At 35.3% G+C, this 19602-nt stretch overlaps 1 pseudogene; it reads left to right on the top strand.

Annotated features, from left to right (window-relative positions):
- The first annotated feature begins 2807 nt into the window (after positions 1-2807).
- Positions 2808-19221, top strand: LOC122144304 (annotated as a pseudogene).
- The last annotated feature ends 381 nt before the right edge of the window (positions 19222-19602 follow it).

Raw genomic sequence — 19602 nt, 5'->3', positions numbered from 1 at the left:
AACTCTCGTCGATGGCAGTGTGTCTGGTGCCTATTTTATTTTAACAAGAGTAGCATAGCGAGATTTCCTGTTAGAGGGATGTAGGACTTGTCAATCAATCTGTAGTATAGTGTTTCAGCGAGGCTAGCTTTAGGAGACTGTCTAATAGCCATTTCCACACAATTGCTGATGCTTGCCGCCAGGGGATCGCTCTCCAGAAAAAATGTGTAACATCTCCAATCTATCTTATCACAGTTAAGCGACTACTTATTTAAGAGGAGCAGAAAAAACAATATAAGAGATACGATCAAAGAATCGGCTGTTAGTAGCGTGATGGCTTATGTAGTATACTTTTTTTAGAACATCTAAATGGCAACAATTACACCGTTGAATGTTTTGCTTGAGTCAACTTATTTAATTTACTTGCTTTCAAAGAAATTAAGCTTGGTAATGTTGTTTTAATATCAGTTACATAGCCTACTGCTTGATTTTAATTCACCACAAAGTGGTCTAAATGTCTTTTGAAAAAGACCATGACTAGAACTATAATCTAGGCTTCATAAAATGAAAATAATAAGTTTAAGGATGTAGTAATTTTTCCACATTATGTATGCACAAAAATGAAATGAAAGGTTTACAGCGTATGCTAATTAGACTAACTAGCTAGCTAGCTGGCTTTTAAAACGTACAAAATAAATTACAACATGGAGCCGTTATTCAGTTGCCTTTGTTGTCTGTTAAAAACAGGTTTATTTCTATATGACTCATTTTCCCCTTTGTTGTAAATAGTACTTGGCCACTGTAGGCATAGTTGTGGGAGTAGCTCTTGGGCCTCTTCAATAGGCTATTTTTTAACAGAGTAAATCATAAAATACCTAACAAGGACTGTAACATCTCACATATTATATTATCACAATTTATTAATACATTATTTGATGTGAACCCTTACGAAAAAGGAAGTTGATTCAAGTGTGATTAGTATATTCTTTTAACTAAAAAACTAGGAAAGTATGCTTTTTGTTTCACTTTTTATGTCCTCTCAGAAATGGGCTTATGTTACTCCTCAGAAAGATAATTAAAAATGACATTTAAGTATATTGACTTATACATTACAAAACGTCTTAAATATATTTGAGCTGTACTTGAACGTTTGTGGGACATTGTACCGGGGTTATAGCATGGTATCTTGGGAAAATATCATGATGTCTATTCAAAGTACCATGGGTATTGCATCCACAGTCCCATGATAACAGACACAGGAATTTTTGTACTGCCTGTGTATTACAAGAACAACGCTCAGAGCCAATTTATTAGAGACTGCGTGTGTGTGGGTTTGGGTTGCAGGAATCATATCATGGCTGCAGGGGGACATACTTGTGTACTGTGTGTACGAGAGTTCTGCTCTGGCTCTGATGTACGTCTCTGAGGACGCCAAAGTTTGAGGCTGCGCTGGCCATCATCTTTTTAAAGGAGGCACGCTTCTTTTAGGTGAAATGTCCCACGGACGGCCTCTCCAAAAATACATGTATGTGTTGGTTTCACCATATTAGTGAGAGCATCTCAATTGATTTTATTCTGAGCTGGAGCACCACAGAGCCCAGCCTGCACACACACACACAAATACTGTACACACACATCTCTCTTATTAGTGTACTGTCCACCAGATCTCTATTATGCAATTTAGGATTGTCACTGGTGATTAAAGTAGAAGTAGATACTTGCACACTACACCAATGTTATATAGTAGTATTTTGTTTGGGAGCACATTATATTGAGTACCATATCAGTTATTAGTGTTTTATTTGATATTTTGGTATCGACTAATATTGGATATTTGATTGTTCATGTTCAGTTCTGCATACTTTAACGTTTTCGATTATATAGTGCACACCACACACACACCACCACACACCACAAACACACACAAACAACACACACACACACATGCGCCATACTTCAAACACCAAAGTGTACTCTTTTCTTGATATATATATATATATATATATATATATGATATATATATTAATATATATATATAAATATATATATATATATGCGCACACACAACAACCACACGATATACTGTACATATAAAATAATAATTCGTGATCTTATCAATTTCAGCCATTTTAACATTCGAATGCACCCCTAAAAATGTTTATTTGTTTAATTCTCATTGACAATACATTATATTTACATGCATCTGTTTAGCTAATAAGGATTTTTGTCATGACTGAAATTCCACACTTACAAAAAAGTACCATGGTATTACTGTGTTCTTTGTACCATGCACCACTGGTATTATTTGAATAGTATTGTATTGTATTTGAATAGGGAATCTTTTTTATTACCATAGTGACAGTATATACCAGGGAATTCCATGTGAATCCATCACTGTACCACGGTACCCCCAACATTTACAGTATTTTTTATATGATATTTTATTCAATGATATATTGTCATCTCCCTCTATCAGTTTATGGCTTTAATTTAGAAAAACTGGCTGTTGACTGATAAATTGTTCTTAAACACAGAATGGTCTTGAAGATTGAAGGCTAATTCTCTCTCAACCTTCCTCAGGATACTAGTTATGGCTTTTTGTTGCGTCATTGCCCGAAATGTTCCACTCTGTGGATGACTACTTTCCCCTGTGGCAAGATTCGAAAACACCGCTGTCATGCATCAAAGACTTTGCTCACTTCTAAGGATTTACAAGTTGAACTTCAGAGGAGTGTGAATAAGTGAAATAAGGGATTTAAGTATTTGTGGGATTTTCATTTTCTCTGCAGATGCTTAGCGGCCATTTGGGGGTGGTGTTTGGAGGGAGGATGTCAACGAGGGACGTAAAAGATGAGCACAAGCGAGCTGTGATGGAGGAAGTCTGCGGAAGGCCAGGGTCAAATTTACTTTGATGAAATCTAGGACATCTTATCCGCTCCCCTGCTCTAGTCAGACATAATTAATGGATAGTTTGACCAGAAATGAAAATTCTGTCATTATATGACCCATCAAAACCTGTATTGACTTCCTTTATTATGTGGAACACAAAATAAAAGAGATTTTAAAGAATGTACTGGTTTGTTCTTTTCCATGCAATTAAACATGAAATCTGTCTGTTTCTCACATAATAAATTCATATGGCTTCAGAAGACTAGTCATATGGACTACATGATGCTTTGATGGTGCCTTTGCATCTTTTTGTAAGCTTGAAATCTCCAGAACATTCTTCACACAAAAACGTTTGTGCTCCACAAAATCACGAAAGTTGTAATAGGTTTGGTGTGAGGGGTGAGGAAAAGGATTTTTAATTGTACGATGGAACATGAAAATGGAAAGAGGGACTTATTGAAAACTTACGTATATTGTTGATCTGATCTTCTTCTAAAATTATTCTTTAGGTGGTCTGGATAAGCATATTAGAATGATTTCTGAAGAATCATGTGACACTGAAGACTGAAGTAATGATGCTGAAAATTCAGCTTTGCTTCACAGGAATAAATTATGTTTTAAAATATTTTTCAAATAGAAAATAGTTATTTTAAATTGTAATAATATTTCACAATATTACATTTTTACTGGTATTTTTGATTAAGAGACCTTAATTAAAAAAATATAAAAAATATAAATTAAACTATTAACTATGACAGTACTATGTTTAAAAAAAAATATATATACTGACCCCAAACTTATTTTGAAATCAGTAGTAGTGTATTGTCTCTTTTTCTCTCTCTCCTCTTTTGGACCATCCAATGGGCCTTTTGTCCTAAAAAATGTTGATAGGATCAGGTTATTATGTGGCATTTCTCTTCTTTTTCATCTGTAAAAGACTGAATCTGTACCCAAAGCCTGCCAGCTTTGGTTTCAATTCATTAGCCAGGTGTTATAGATTCATGTGATCTGTTTGATTAGTACAGGCAGACTCACACACTTTTGACAGTCTTAAGGGAATAATTGTCACGCTAGGGAGCATAAGAGTGGATAAGAGCCCTTCCACTTCAAACGCATCTCCATGAGAAGACCCCCTGCTGCTGCCGTTATGACTAACCTTCAATTAATCCTGAAAGAGACCGAGGGACTGGGGATGATGAAGAGGGACGTAAGGGAAACCCTTGGGGTTTAGCTGCAATAATTGGAAAAATAACAACACTGTGTGGGCTTTTTCTTTATTTTCAAAATTCATTGTTAGCACAACCCTCCCAAGAAAAGAAAATCAAAGAGGACCTTATGTCTTATGCGTGTGTGTACAGTATGTGCGTTTATTTGAGTTTGAATAAAGGGAAGCTTTAGGATGAGGCTTGACAGCAAGGACAGAGGCATAGTCCAAAACGTTTTATGACTTTTTTCTCGACAAAATACAAATACATGGAGCTTCAAAAGGCCAGAGCCACAGTGAAAATCTGGGATGTAAACTGTAAGGTTTTGAGAAACGTTAGAAACATCAAGGTCACGTTTAAAATAAAAGCATTTTCTGACATGTATATTTCAAATGTAACTTTTAACCAATGTTTATGTTAACAATATACTTTGTAATGAAAATGTTTTGAAAATAATGTTTAAAATAACTTCCACTACAGCTTTTCGTCTTCACTCCTCTTCATCAGACTGACTTAAGTGTTACTCAGTGATTGCATTGCGGTGCTTTTATTTGCGTTGGCGTTTTGACTTGTTTATGATTACAGATTTTTGATGGCCACTGGCAGCTTTGATGTCTCGGAAAGTGTGGAATTGTGGTGAAATGAAAACGTTTGAATGCAGTCACTGGATTGTGAACCTCACTATTTACAAACCAGTGCAGAAATCTGACTTTTCATGTTTCTTTATATGTCAAACATGTCACTTTCACTTTCTTCATCTCTCTCTCTTCTCACACTCAGGTTTGCTGTGGCATTCACTGATAAACTGAAAGAACGTGCCGAGGTGCTCTTGGTAAGAAACTGTAGGGTTTACAGCTCTGGGTTCTTACAACATTTCTGTTGCTGACATGCCAGAGCAAACTTTCAGCAGCTGTCAGCACCTTTTCATTCATGTACTATATATGAAACTTGCTGTTCAGAGTTGCAGTAAAGAGGAGTAAAAAAGTTTATGTGAAATCATAATAGATAGTATTGACTTTTTGTTGCACAAGATAGAATGCTGTGAAAATTTATTCAATATATATATTCAAATGCAGCTTTGGTGAGTGCAAGAGAAAGTCAAAAAAAAAAAAACAATTGAACTTTGAACTGTAGTGTATTATAGTAGAAAATGTACCTAAATACACTTAACAGTATAGGCAAATTGTGAAGGTTATTGAGTAAATGAGATAATAGAAAATGCCAGTGTTTATTCCTAAAGGGTTAGAGAAGAGGAAAGAAAGACGAAGAAACAGACAAACTACTGCACTAGCTGATGCTATAAATAATAAAAAAGAATTTAACAGCTACATATGCAATATCCTGCCTTCAGTCCTGTAATAGCACAGCATTAAAATAACTATTTCCATGTTTTATCCTCAAATGAAAACCCACACACACACACACACACACACACACAGGGGTCTCCTTCTCTCCCATGATTGATAACATCCAGCGCCCAATTTCACCTTCTGTCTGTGTGAAATTATCCATTTTATTTTCAACCAGCCATTTACATTTTATTCTTTATTACACTTCCTGTCTGCTGTACGCGTTGTTTTTTTTTTTTCTTTTTTCTCCCTCAGCTGGTAGCATGATGTTAAGAGTTAGGCAAATCATGTGATTCGCTGTGCTGCCCAGAGAATTTTTCAGCAGATTTTTTTCTATTATTACATTAGACAAGGACATGTTTTGGGCATAAACTTTGAACATGGATAACTATTATCATAAAAAGAGAAATTCTAACGATTGACATTTAGGTCTGTTTTCATCTGCAGGGCTTCCAGGGGGTCATCCACTAAAGTAATATATTAATATCTAAATTAGTAAAAATACTAATAAGAATTATTATTATCTGAACAGTTTTTTCTATGAATGAAAACATGAAACCAGTGGAGAAGTCATTGAAATTAATTGGTCCGTAGGTTTGGGATACGCACATCTTAGCACGTTACTGCAAATGTGACCCTGGACACCACAAAAACTTAAGTAGCTGGGGTATATTGTGTAGTACATTGTATGGGTCAAATTATCGATTTTATTTTATGCCAAAAATTCCTTAGGATATTAAGTGAAACGGAATCATGTTCTGTGAAGATACGTTTTTGTAAATTCCTGACCGTAAAATATATCAAAACTTCCATTTTTAATAGTAAATATGCATTGCTTAAAGAACTTCATTTAGCGGACAACTTTAAAGGCGATTTTCTCAATATTTAGAGATTTTGCCCACCGCTCAGATCCACTTCCAGAATTTTCAAATACGTTGTATATCGGCCAAATATGGTCCTACCCTAACAAAACCATACATAAATGGAAAGCTGTATTTATTCAGCTTTCAGATGATGTATTATTCTCAATTTCGAAAATTTTACACTTAACGAACTGGTTTTGTGGTCCAGGGTCACAAATGTCCAGTAGGGGCCCTTAACATTTATTTCGTTGAACCATTTTTTTCCGACAGGTATCGATGAGAGCAAGAAGATCTATTGCATATACAGCCCTCAAGGTAGAGTTTATTAGACACTGCAAGTCTTGTGGGCCCACGTGCATTTGTATGATAGGTCCTTCTTTTAAATTTTTGAAAAGCTAATATGTTATGTAATTGTTGAAACGTCTACATATCTTTCCAGGGATGTGAGTGGCATCACATTTCAGTTGGCGAGTGACTTTTTACACAGCACCAGGTTGCGGCGCAGGCTCTTCACCAGTACTGCTCTCCACTTAATGTCATACATCATTACATATACGATAGACACGCAGGTAGAAGAACATTAGATTACCACGTTTTATTAATATCTTGACATATGCATTCATCATCATACTCCTCAAAACACTTTGCTGATTCTGATAAGCAGCCAGACGTCGCCCCATTAAATATACATGTGATCTTTAGCCCTCAACACACTTGAAACAGGCTCCAGGAGCTCTCAACCTTGATTAGAGACAACCTGTTCCGCACCTTCAGGGGTGAAGAGGGTGTGCAATGTGCGTCTCTACATGTATAACATGCCATATTTTATTTTGAGATGGGGGCAACAGAGTAACTTAAAAGAAAGAAATAAAAATAACAAAGATGTTTTGATGCACTTATGATATATCACCTAAAGCCTGTTTTTGGTGATTTAAAAAAATTTAATCCATAATTTCCTCTACTTGGAGTTTTTTTTTTGTGTGTGTGTGTGTGGGTGTGTTGTGTGTGGGTGTGTGCTGTGTGTGTGTTGTGTGTGTGTTTCACATTCACTTTCTTGTGTTTCATATAGCAGATAGAAAGCTTTGTTGGTTTTATAGAAATTTGTCTTCACAGTCAAATCACAGTTTTGTAGATTATTATATTTTGTAAATTATTCTCACAGATATGCATCGTCTTTTCGGACTGGATAAGCGTATATTGAAATCGTTTAGGTGGGTGTGTCTGCTCCGCGACACTTGCCAACACAGGTAACTGAGCCGGCAAAAAAATATATTTCTTTATGTAAATAATTATTGCAGGAAATATTAGACATGGACATAGAGGCTGGTATTACTATCAGAAGTTGATTCGGATGTGCAATTAATATTACAATATACAAGCCTCTGTTGTAATATTGCTCTATGCTGTATTGTGAAATTCAAAGCTTACCAGGCATCATCTAGGAAATAAAGCTGTATGTCTTTAAGACTACGGTATGTATTCAGTGTTATTTCTCTGAATAAGTTATTATATGCGTGTATTTTTTTATGTCCTGATGGATCAACAATCTATTTCAGACTCTTACAGATCGTGCAAAATTCTATGGCGCTTTTACATAGCATTTTCAGTTTATATAGAGTATAGATGTTTGTATGTTTAATTAAGTATTAGAATGAATGGGAATACCAATAAGGCAGCATGGTAGCCTTCACTTTTATAATGTCATTGAGCAATCCAGTTCTCTATTATAGATCATATGTCCATGTTTAATACATCAGTATTGCTTATCCTGTCCGAAAAGACCATAAACATTGCAGATAACATCTGAAGTAACAATTATTTGCCATACTGTACACAACATATCCTAAAAACTAATCCTGTGTGTCTGATAAATCAGGGGCGATTTTAGGTCAGTGTTTTGGCTGTCAGTTAATGATGCTCTGAGCTGGTAGGGAATAGTAAGATGGCCACTCCCTGACGGCAGTTTAGAACGCAATGAGCAATGCAGTCATAATATAGATCAGTGAATTCAAGACATTTTAAGTTGAGGGGCTAATACTCTAGTTCAGTCAATTTACAAAACAATTGAGAGTGAAAACCTAAAATGTTAAGTTGAATGAACAAATTCAGAAACTGCAGAAACTAAGTTTCGCAACTTAAAAAAAATCCCTTGAAACAACAATCTCAGCCCGGAGCGGAGGAATGGAGGGAGAGACCCCCCTGAGGCCATAGAATAAATCAATACAGATAAATGTTCCCATGCACTGCACTGGGACAGCTTGCAGTGGATGATTTTAAACCCCCCACCCCCAAAAGATCTATCTTTGACCAGCTATAACTCCAGAGCCCCGTACAGGGAACGGGCCAAGGAGACATTTTTAAAGGCCATATTTATTTACATAGCATGTTTATAACTTCACATATGCTTACATTTTATTTAAGATTATTTTGACTTAATGAGAGAGATATTGTCTTGTTCGCCATGCTTGCAGGTGCATAAGTACATGGTGAGAACTATGAACTTGGAGTTCCATCAGTAATGTCACCAACCACACAAAGATCGATTCGTCATATCTGCCTGCTCTTCCAACTTTAAACCAATTGTGGTTTGGAAATACATGATTCATCAAACAGACGTCCATACATAAATTCAGCATATTATGAAAAAAACGGCTTTTTTGGAAAAACACATTTTTATTATGAAAAAGGAGTATTCTTTAAACACAGAAGTAGTGTGTGAAAGGATATTGTGAAATATTTTTGAAACAGATTTTCGTGGAATTTTACTAAATAAATGGATACATTTAATTATTGATTCCTTTATTATTGTTAATACATTTCATTAATTAGTTCGTTATTTAACACTTATATAATTATTTCAGGAATAAATTGGTACATTTTAACTGTTGTTTATTGAATTCATTATTTATTTAATCATTTTCATTTTGATCAAAATAAATAATCAATGACAAATAGAATGACAAAAAAAAAAAAAAAACCTTTCTGCCACAAACTTTGAACAGAAGTATAACATTATATAATAAAATATCAAACCAAATAGCATTTTATTTATTTATAAGACAGCACAACCAAACAAACATGCTTTTCAAGCAAACTATATCAGAAAAAGAAAATGGTTGTCAAACAAGAAAAAGTCTTTATTTGTGTTTTTTATTTATTTATTTATTTATTTTTCACGCCTTTTTCACCTTGACACTTGATTTATTATTTTTGTAGCTAATGATTTATTATTTTGTATCTAATGCAGTGACACTCCCGTCACGATTTATAAGTATGATGTGTTGTGGCGTGTCCAAAATTGTCCTAAAGACTTTTGGGGCTGGCTGTGTATCAGTTCCATAACTACCATGAAAACGACCCCTATCCTTCCTAGGAACATGCATGATGCCTTACTCTATAAAAAGCTAATGTACAGAGTACTGATTCAAGGTCCAGAATATCTAATCCATTTTCCTGAGCTCATGCGCTGGCTTGACAGGAGTAATCTGCTCCAGTGCGCCTGCTGCTGCCTGCATTGAAGATTGATCTCTATGTATGTAAGCCCATGCTTGTTTGTGGAGACCCCCGGGGCTGGTCTGCCCACTGCTCTGAGATCAGTTCTACACAAGCCTCTGCAGCTCGCTTAATCTAACAAGCAGGTGTTCTGACCCCCTACCTACGTTGAGTGGATACTGAGGTAGATGATGGGATGGCTGAGAATGACATCTCTGTATCACACTCAGGTTGGAGGTCTATAGTTATGTCAAAGTTTTTTGGTGGAGCAGGTTTTCACATGACAGAGAGGATCTGGGTGGTCCTCTGGGATTGTTCTGTATAGACCCCCTCATAGCACTGGGTAAGATGAGATGAGGATGAAGGTCACGCCTGCAGGGGCTCATGGAAAATGAGGTTCTGATGCAGGAGACGATTTAGTTTGCTCGGAGGTGTAGAGTGCCAGAGTTTTATTTCTTTCATTCTTTTCGGGGGGGGGCTGCTTAAGCTGTCTGGAGGTGTAAGTGTAGCTCCAAGGGTGATGTTAGTGAAAAAAAACGAAATTCAGAGAAACCTTGTGATGGGCGGTAACTTTGACAGGTCATTGAACTCATCTGTCTTTTCTATGCTATGCAGAAAAGCACATTTTTGCAGCAGTGATTTAATCTATACATAGGTTAATGGTTGTAATCTGATTTGTTTATTGAGGCCATCTTTTGACTTGTGTATATATATATAAACTAGTTTAATTAGGGCTATGATTAATCAAAATAAAAATAAAATTGCGATATGATTCGGTACGATTTTCAAATTGCAATTTAATTAAATATATGTGCTGCATTGTTTGGAGTGAAGCATGGCACTGTGTAGTCCAATTACAAGCATGCAGTTTATCATCTAGTGTTTTGGCGCTCAGCTTGCGTTTCACAGTAAATGGGTTCTCCTTCATTGTCACAAACGTCCATCTTTAGCATCTGATCTGAATTTTTCTTAAAACATTCATACTTGGCCTTCTCGTACTTTTGTACAATTCTGAGAAGAGCCTTATAAACCAGCTGGCTGTGAACAAAGAGAAACTAAAGGGCTCCTGGTGTTCAGAATAAAACGTTTGACTCTTTAACGAAAATGAAAATGAAGAATAAGATGGCCATGAATGTTAATGTAATTTTACAGTTGTAAATAATAACTATTACTATATTATTATTTCAAATACTCATTTTATTTATTTTCTTTTTGCTAATATTACAATGATGTTTCTTATTTTGGTTTAGTATTTGTTATTTAATTAAAATATAATAGAAAAATCATAATAAATGGTTTTATACTTCTGTAGTCATATTGATCTATAATCATAAAAAAATGTTTGCCTAAACATTACAAACCTGTAATCGCAATTAACAAAATTTTGCAGAAAAACGCCAATTTGATCATGCACAGCCCTTGTTCACATTGCAGCTTATTCCACCTGAGCACTCCAATTCTGCTTTGAAAAAATGTTTCTGATTACATTTTCAAACCAGTTTAGAAGGAAGCATACATGGGTCCTATAATGGGGTTTCCCCAGATATCTATGGCACATAATAACCAAACAGAGTCTTATGTCTTATGTCTTAAGTCATATAAAAAATGGTCCTTACTGTATGTTCTCCCAGGTTCCTGTTTCCCCAATTCAGTGGTCTGTTAACAACACCACACATAACACAAAACTTAGGAATGACCCCATTTAGAGCCAGTGTGTGCACACATTATGTTTTTGAAATGCAGTGATAGTACTTGCTTTTTTACTTGATTATGAAGACTCTCCTGTTCCTGCATTTCTTTTCAGGAATGAAACCCCAAATTGTGAGGCCAAAGGTTATTTCAAGATTTATTTATATAGTGCTAGTGCACATTTGTTCAAGAGCAGCTTTATCGGAAATGATTCATTTGTTTCTCTAAGTCTTGTTTAAGCTCTGACCACAATGCTAGTGCTAACAATGTTATGGTGGATTGTTTAGCAATAGACGAACAAACCGGATAGCTGCCTTGATTCGTACCTCATTAAAATACATTTGCTTTGTACCGTGACTGAGATGTTCACACTGTGCTTTTGACTCCATGTCAGGAGTGGAAACATTTAAACCTGCAAGACAAGGATTCACAAATGTACATATTAACAGATTCTACACTATTTTAAATGTGAAAGGCTGTGAAATGTGAATATTTCCAGTTTGAAAAACAGATGTTTTGATGTAGTGTAGACTTAATAAAATAATGATATTATGTTTAAAGTGTACATTCATGTGTTCCTTAAGGGATATAAGTCACCCACTACATTCATGTTTCAAGTTGCTCTTTATGATCAAACGGGCAGGCACAAAACAAAAAAAGAGGAAATAAAGAGAAGAAGAAGAAATCATGGGTGTGGGGGGGGGGGGGGAATTCTTGGGTAAAGGGATGAGGAAGACAAGTAATAGGGAAGACATGGTGCACACATCTTACGGTTTGTCCATATCAGTTTCCGTGGCACATGAAGATGAATATTCTCCTCCCTCTGGAGAGATGTACAGCTCTTGCCTTTATTGCCTTTAGGTTTTCCCCCACCCTTCATTTGACAGGCCTGTTTTGTTTATATCCTCCTCTTTTTCTTCCATGTGAACTCTTAGATCTAACACTATAGAAAAGATACTTGTCTACTGTTGCAATCAAACAATAAGGGCCAAACCCACTACTATTGTCTAGTTATTTGTTTTTTAAAACCTTTGAGGTGTAATTCATCCTGCAGTAATGTGATATTTCCCTCTCAAGTGCATCAGAGAAGTTGACAGAGCAGTCTTAACTGATCCTACAAAGAGACTAGAAATTGTTAAGCTATGTCTACAGTTCAGACCACTGCTTGAACGGCAGAAGTGTGATAAAAGAAGATGAGATAGACAGAGCTTCCATATATACAGTCCGTTGGTCCGTCTATCCCTCACGAGTCTAAAAACATCAGACAGGAGTGATATGGATGGGTGGCTGTTTACAGTGAAGTGGAGGACATGGTTCTCCTCTGCTCCTTTCTCGTTTGCAGGATGGCTGTAATCCGGTGACCCGAAACCACTCTCGTGCACAAATCCTCTAACACTAGATTAGAGTACCACGACCAAAGGCATCCATGGACTTACGTTCAAATGAGTTGTAAAGTTACCGTGGGAAAGGAGTTGGGCACAATTCTCAGCATGCAAGGACCCCCACCTGCCAAATGCTTGTAAGAAACCAGATATGTTTCTACAGTGCAAATAAATAATATAATTATAAAAGTTTAATAATGCTTTCATTGGCCACATATTAATTATAACGGGAAACATTGAATATTTTTGCCATGTTAAAATGACTTTTTATTAACCACATATTAATTAAGGGACTAAAATGAAACATAATTTATATTTATTTATTCATTGATTTTTATTACACCATAGGCTATTTCAAACAAACTAGTGAGGGCAATACAAAACAAGTTAAAACCTTAGTTTAAAAGTTAAAATCTTTAATGCAATGTAAATATTATTTATTTGTATATATTATTGTTCTATATTGTTAATTATTATTAGTATTATTACTTATTATTTATTATTATATTATTATTATTAGTATTATTATTATTATGATTTAAGATTCAGACAGTATTTATTATTATTATTTAAGATTATATTTTAACGACCTCCAATGGACATTGTTGATTGCCAACTAAGTTTTATATATATAATTTTAAGTAAGTCTGACAGCTTTTTATTTTGCGGGTTTTAATCTGTCTTGTTACAAGTTCTAATTAAATATGCCTTCTATATAAATGTAATCCCATAAATATTTCCATTTTCTTGTGTGTTCAGCGGGTTTCTGGGATGTAGTAAAGCCTATTTTCCCTGCAGCCACATGGGTGGGTGCTTACCCCCCCCCCGTACACAAACCAAGTATCCCTTACCAGTCTCTGGCAGTGAAGCTAAATCTCTCTGCTCAACTATTTTTAGCGTGGTTATAAGTTACTTTTTTTAGGTAAACATTTAGACTACACCCCAGTGCTGCAGAGCCTGTATGAGCTGTATCTGTTTGATCATCTGTTCACACTGAAATACTGGTGCAGTGACATGCTCTGGTTCAGGCTGGACATGGCTTGCTCTTTTAGATCCATAATAAGGCCTTGATGTGTGAAAACAAAAAAGGGGTTCCAGTTTATCCTTCTCACTCATCTGTCCCTCATGTCCCTCTCTCCTCTAACATAACAGTAGTAGTGAGGTTGTGCCATGCACATCCCATAGTTACTTACATAAATGTGCATCCGAACTCTCAGATGACATGAGATTATAGCATAGACTGCAAAATAAAAAACTGCATAAAAATTCTGTTTTTACCTTTTAAATGAAATATATATTTGTCCAAAATGTGTAGTACACTAAATCTAATTGGAAATCAAAGCCATGAATCTCATGAAGTTATAAAAAGAGGTTTCTGTAAGGTTTATTTAGGTGAAGTATGTTTCCACAAGATTTGTCATGACTTCGGTCTGATCAGCAGGTTGTTGTTGTGTTTTGACAGTTCACCATGTGCTTGTTGTCTTCGTGGTTCCCTCCCCATTGTTATCTTAATTACTACTTCAGCTGCCATCCACACCTGTGACTTTGTTAATTCCTTAATTCTCCCACTTTTTAAGTTCCCCTCGTGTGTAGTCTTGTGTCCCGATCCGTGTGTGGTGTTTAAGTACTACACTCTGTGACCATCATCTAGTCTTGTCCTGCCGTGTTTTCTCAGGCTCCTGGTGCAGTCTTGTGGTTTCAGTTTGTCTCTCTTCTGCCTGTGCTCAGCCTCTTGTTTCATCAGACTCCTGTTCCCTAGTTCGCCTGCCCTGATATTACCAGAATACATGGCGCGCCCTCTACAAGGGATCGTCTCTGCTCTGACGTTTGTGTCACCGTTTACCGACGCTTGGACTCTGTGGGCTTCTCTCTCTACCTTGACGTGGCCTTGGCTCTGACGCTGGGAAAGTGTGCCGGTCTTCATCTTCTACTCTGCCTACTGGAGGTGGGGTGTTGACGTGTGTTCCCCTCATCCTTCCTCTAATTGCGGCCACAGCCGAGTGGTGTTTGAGAATTAAATACATTTGAGTTGAACCTGCAAATTGAATCTGTGTGTTTCCCTGACAAGATTTGCTTCCCATTCATTTCCAATCCCGTCATTTTAAACCGTCAACTGTACAAGTGTAATCATGTAATCGTGTTTTTGAATCATGTTTTGATCTATTTTTTTTTTTTTTTTTTTTTTTTTTTTTTTTCTCACAAGTACCAAAAACCTCTCTACCACGTTTTTATACCATTCAGATAAAATAATAATAAAAAAAAATTAAATGAATAAATAAAATCTGGTTCCAAAACCAAATCGCAATTCAGCTTCCCCCTTTCCTCCTCAATTCAAGTTTAAATTCAAAAACAGAAATCTAACAGGACAACAATAAAAACCCGACAACACATCCCCTGACAACACTATCGTGCTATAATTTAATTAAATATTTACCCTTTTTTGTATTTTATTTTGTTTATGTATTTTAGACAGCAAAACCTCAACCTTTAGCAATATCATGTTCACCAATCTGAAACCAATCTGTTTGCTGATTAACAGAAGAAGGTAAAATATCTAAAAAGTTTAACTTTTTTTTTTTCATATTAAAATGAGAAACTAGAGAAACTATGGATGTGAAAGTTGACTACCCTTTTTGAAAAACAGCTTTATATACAGCAGGGCTAATGTGAGTCTGTGGCTTATCCAGGCTATGCAGTAGATGAGGTGAGACCATCCCTGTCTTTCACATTCCAAGTTAAAATTCACTCAAAGCTCTTGTCTGAGAGTTAAACCATTGTAAGCATGTACCCTTAGATCAGTCCTCTAATCCAGGAGCTTTACGCTCACGTCACGTACCTCTCTGTCCTTTTCCCTCTATGTTTAAGAGTGGAGGCTGTCCTCATACTGACCTATATGACCAAGCCTTAGCCTTGCTGGAACTAACATCATTGATAAAACCTAAAGTAAAACTGATTCCAGATGAGGGAGCAATTACTGCTAAAAGCAACAATGCTCAGCTTTTAAGCAGCTTGTGTGTGGATTGTTTTGTAGCAAAACTAGTAGCCCTTATGTGCAGGGTTCACAGATCATTTCATTTATCACTCTTGTCCTCAGGCGTAGGGCACTGCTATCTGGCTTCTACCTGCTAAAACAGACAAAAATAAAAGCACTTTGACTATGAAGATATGGTTTCCAAAAGTTATGCTATAAACCAGGGGTTTTCAAACTGTTCAATGCCAAGGAGCTGCTGCATAAAAGCGGGCTATACTTTCATGTATATTTCATGTGTACAAAACACAATTAATACTGTGTAGGGAAAAAATTTCAAAAATTAAAAATGTTTCTTATTGCATGTTGCATATTGCTAGCATATTAGCTGTTTATTAGTGCTTATAAAGCACGATATTCTGCATGACCATATTCTACATCTGTGTTGATGGTGCTTGCTCCCTCCTGAAAAGTCAAACCTATTAGCATGCATATTACTAGAATATTAGCCATTTATTAGTACTAATTAAGCCACATATTAATGCCTAATTCTACCTGATTCTACATCCCTAATCCTACCCAATACCTAAACTTTGTAGTCGTAGTTAATAGTAAATAAGTGTTCCATATTCTGAAGTGTTACCCTACAGTCCTTAATCCTACCCAAGATCTAAATTTAACAACTACCTTACTAATGATTAGTAATCAGTAATTAGGAGTTTATTGAGGCAAAAGTCATAATTAATGGTTAGTTAATAGTGAGAACTGTACCTTAAAATTAAGTGTGACCGGATTTTCACTGCCACAATTTGAAGTATCTTGCTGCATTGATAGTCGCAACACTTTTTGGCAAGTGAAGCAGACCAGTTTTATGATAAAATTTGATACTATTTTTTGTTAACAATGTTCAAGCTTGAACTGACTTGCATTGGACATGCAGTTGACCATGCATGTGTTAAACATACATACACTAGCGTTTTTTTTTTTTTTTTTTTTTTTTTTTTTTTTTTTTTTTTTTTTTTTTTTTTTTTTTTTTTTTTTTATATTTTATGGATAATCTGGAATAGGTGGGATTTAAGCTGAGGGATGATCTGGGGGTAAAGCACAGATTTGGACGGAACATTCCCACAGATACCAGCTACTGTCTAAACAGAGAGGACGGTGTCACATGGACTTTTTTGATTAACATCATCACTATGTGGGTTATTTTAGGGCTGTTAATAAATGAAAACATTTTTAAATGTTGCGTGACACACTAATTGACTAATTAATCAGATCATTCTTCGGTCTCAATCTATAAGCCATCAAATTCGGGAATGTTTCATGTTAGCAGTACTTGTGCTATGATCGTATTGCCCAATGGTAGGGAATCGCATTTACATACAGGTCAGGGGTTCTTTTTTTAATATAATAAATAATTGTAATAAGTTAATATGCTAAAATTACAGTTTAGTTTTTCCTACTTATCCTCAGTGATTTTCTTGTCTCCAATTGGTTCATTCTATAATCCAGATGTTCTGCATTAAACTATAACTAATAAAATATGCATGGTGGCTTATAAAAATGGTTCTTTCTTAGGTGTATTCTGATGGATACATAATGTATTTACATGCTATGGCATACTTACTATTTATATATGCCATATTGATAAAGTACTACTTTGAGCATGCAATCAGTTTTGCACGCACTGCATCTCTGACATCTCTATGACCTTGTTTGATGGATTAGCCTCATTACGGACTGGAGGTACAGCATGTATGCATTGATTTATGTCACATTACTTTTCAATGCTCAGAAACACTTAAACATCTGATTCAGGATCAGCAGTTTCTCCTCTCTGCACATGTAAGTCAGTCGGGTGTTTCTTCACCTATTGGCACTTTTGACCCTGTTGACAAGCATTCAGTGGTGGAAATGACATTTAGACAGTTTTGGGATAATTTGATGGACTCCTTTGTCCAGCTAAGGGTTAATTTCATAACTGTCATTTCTTGTATCTTAAATATACCCAATTAAATAGCATTTTTGCTGTCAATTTTTTTATACCAATATAGCTTGATTGGAATTGTATTTTTTTTAATATAAATCATAAGCAATCCAATTTTTTAATATTCTTTGTTAGTTTACTCTGTTTAGACTTTCATAGTTTTAAAAATTATATTTTTATGATAGATTTTTATAGATAGAAAGTCTGTGTAAAACATGGGGTAAAAACTGTAAAATCTGCACTTAAAAGGCATTTATAGCAAAAATAAATCAGATTTGCCAAGGCTGTCTTAATGTGACACTTTTGACTTGTGTTTTAGGTGTGTGTGTACCAAGAAAGTGGAAAATCTATGTGTGTTTCCTGCTGGTATGTGGACTCAGACGAGTTAAGGATCCTTTGTATCTTCTAGAAGCTTTTGCAGGTATTACTTTTTTCATAGTTTCATAGATCATAGTTCATGGTTCAACCTCATTCATTGTGCAGCATGAAATTGTGACTGGTTTTTTAATGTTAATATAATTATGTAAACATATATAAACAATTAAATTTGATCTTTCTCTTACAGAATGGCACAGTCAGAACCCCCTAGTGGTCCTCATCATCATTGGTCCAAAGGTAAGAAAGATATAGTGTGGTGTCTAGTTTAGGGGCAACAACTAGAAGTCTACAGGCCAGATCCAGCCTGTCAATTTTTTATGTATTGTTTTACAAACTTTGATTTTTATTGAATTGCTGCTCTTCGGTTATACAATATTTAAATGCATCTTATAAAATTAAATGTTATTTATTTTAGTGGTTGACCACGATATTTGGCTTTTGTATTACTAATTAATTAATTTATTTTTTACATACAGTAAGTTATTGAATTATTTTTGGCGTTACCTGCGTCCTATTTATTTTTTTTGAAAATATGATTTCTGACTTGCCAGCTTATTGCGTGCACTGTTGGATTACGTGTTTACTTCAGTTTTATTGATGTTTTTATCTGTTTCTATTTTATTTTTTATTTTCTCATATTGATTTATTTCTAATTCAGTAAATATGTAAAATAAATACATTTAATTTCAGCAATGGTTTTGCATGTGTTATTTACTATCTATAATTAAATAGTGTAATATCATTTATAGCAACTTCATATTGGCCATTGGCCACCCTGTTCTGTATCATATTGGCTTTGGTCGGCAAAAAAATCATTATTGGTCACCCACTAGTTTTTTATGCAAGTATTCAGAAATAGGAAGGTTACATAAAAAAAGCATCACAGTTCAAATGGCCATCATGGCCAAATTTTTTTTTTTTTTTTTTTTTCATTATTGACACTATTTTCCTGTTTAACACTGTAAAACTGCTTTTAACACAATCTATATTGCTCTAATAACCTAAATGTGACTTGACTTTATGTATAGCTTTACACATAACTGAACAGTGCAAATGCGATAATCAAACACACCCAAACAAAAACAATCAATCATTAATAATCAATCAGTAAAGGACTATTACTGATTGATTGTTTTTGTTTGGGTATGTTTTGAAAAGTCAGTCACATTATTTATATTGCAATACAGATTGTTTCAAAGCAGCTTTACAGTGTTAAACAGGAAAATAGTGTCAATAATGCCAAAAACAAAAAATCAACACAATAGTTAACAGTCAATTTTTTGTTATAAGTCGGTTTTCAGTTCAGTTGTTAATTCAGTGATTTCATCATCCTGCCTCAGTTCAGTTCAGTTCAGTTCAGTCAGTTCGTTCAGTTTCGTTCAGGGAAGTTGTGGCCTAATGGTTAGAGAGTTTGACTCCTA

Source organism: Cyprinus carpio, unplaced genomic scaffold (assembly GCF_018340385.1).
Source record: "Cyprinus carpio isolate SPL01 unplaced genomic scaffold, ASM1834038v1 S000006637, whole genome shotgun sequence".
In the NCBI taxonomy this organism is placed as follows: domain Eukaryota; kingdom Metazoa; phylum Chordata; class Actinopteri; order Cypriniformes; family Cyprinidae; genus Cyprinus; species Cyprinus carpio.
The sequence above is the reverse complement of the archived record's forward strand: the minus strand, read 5'-3'. Positions and strand labels throughout refer to the sequence as shown.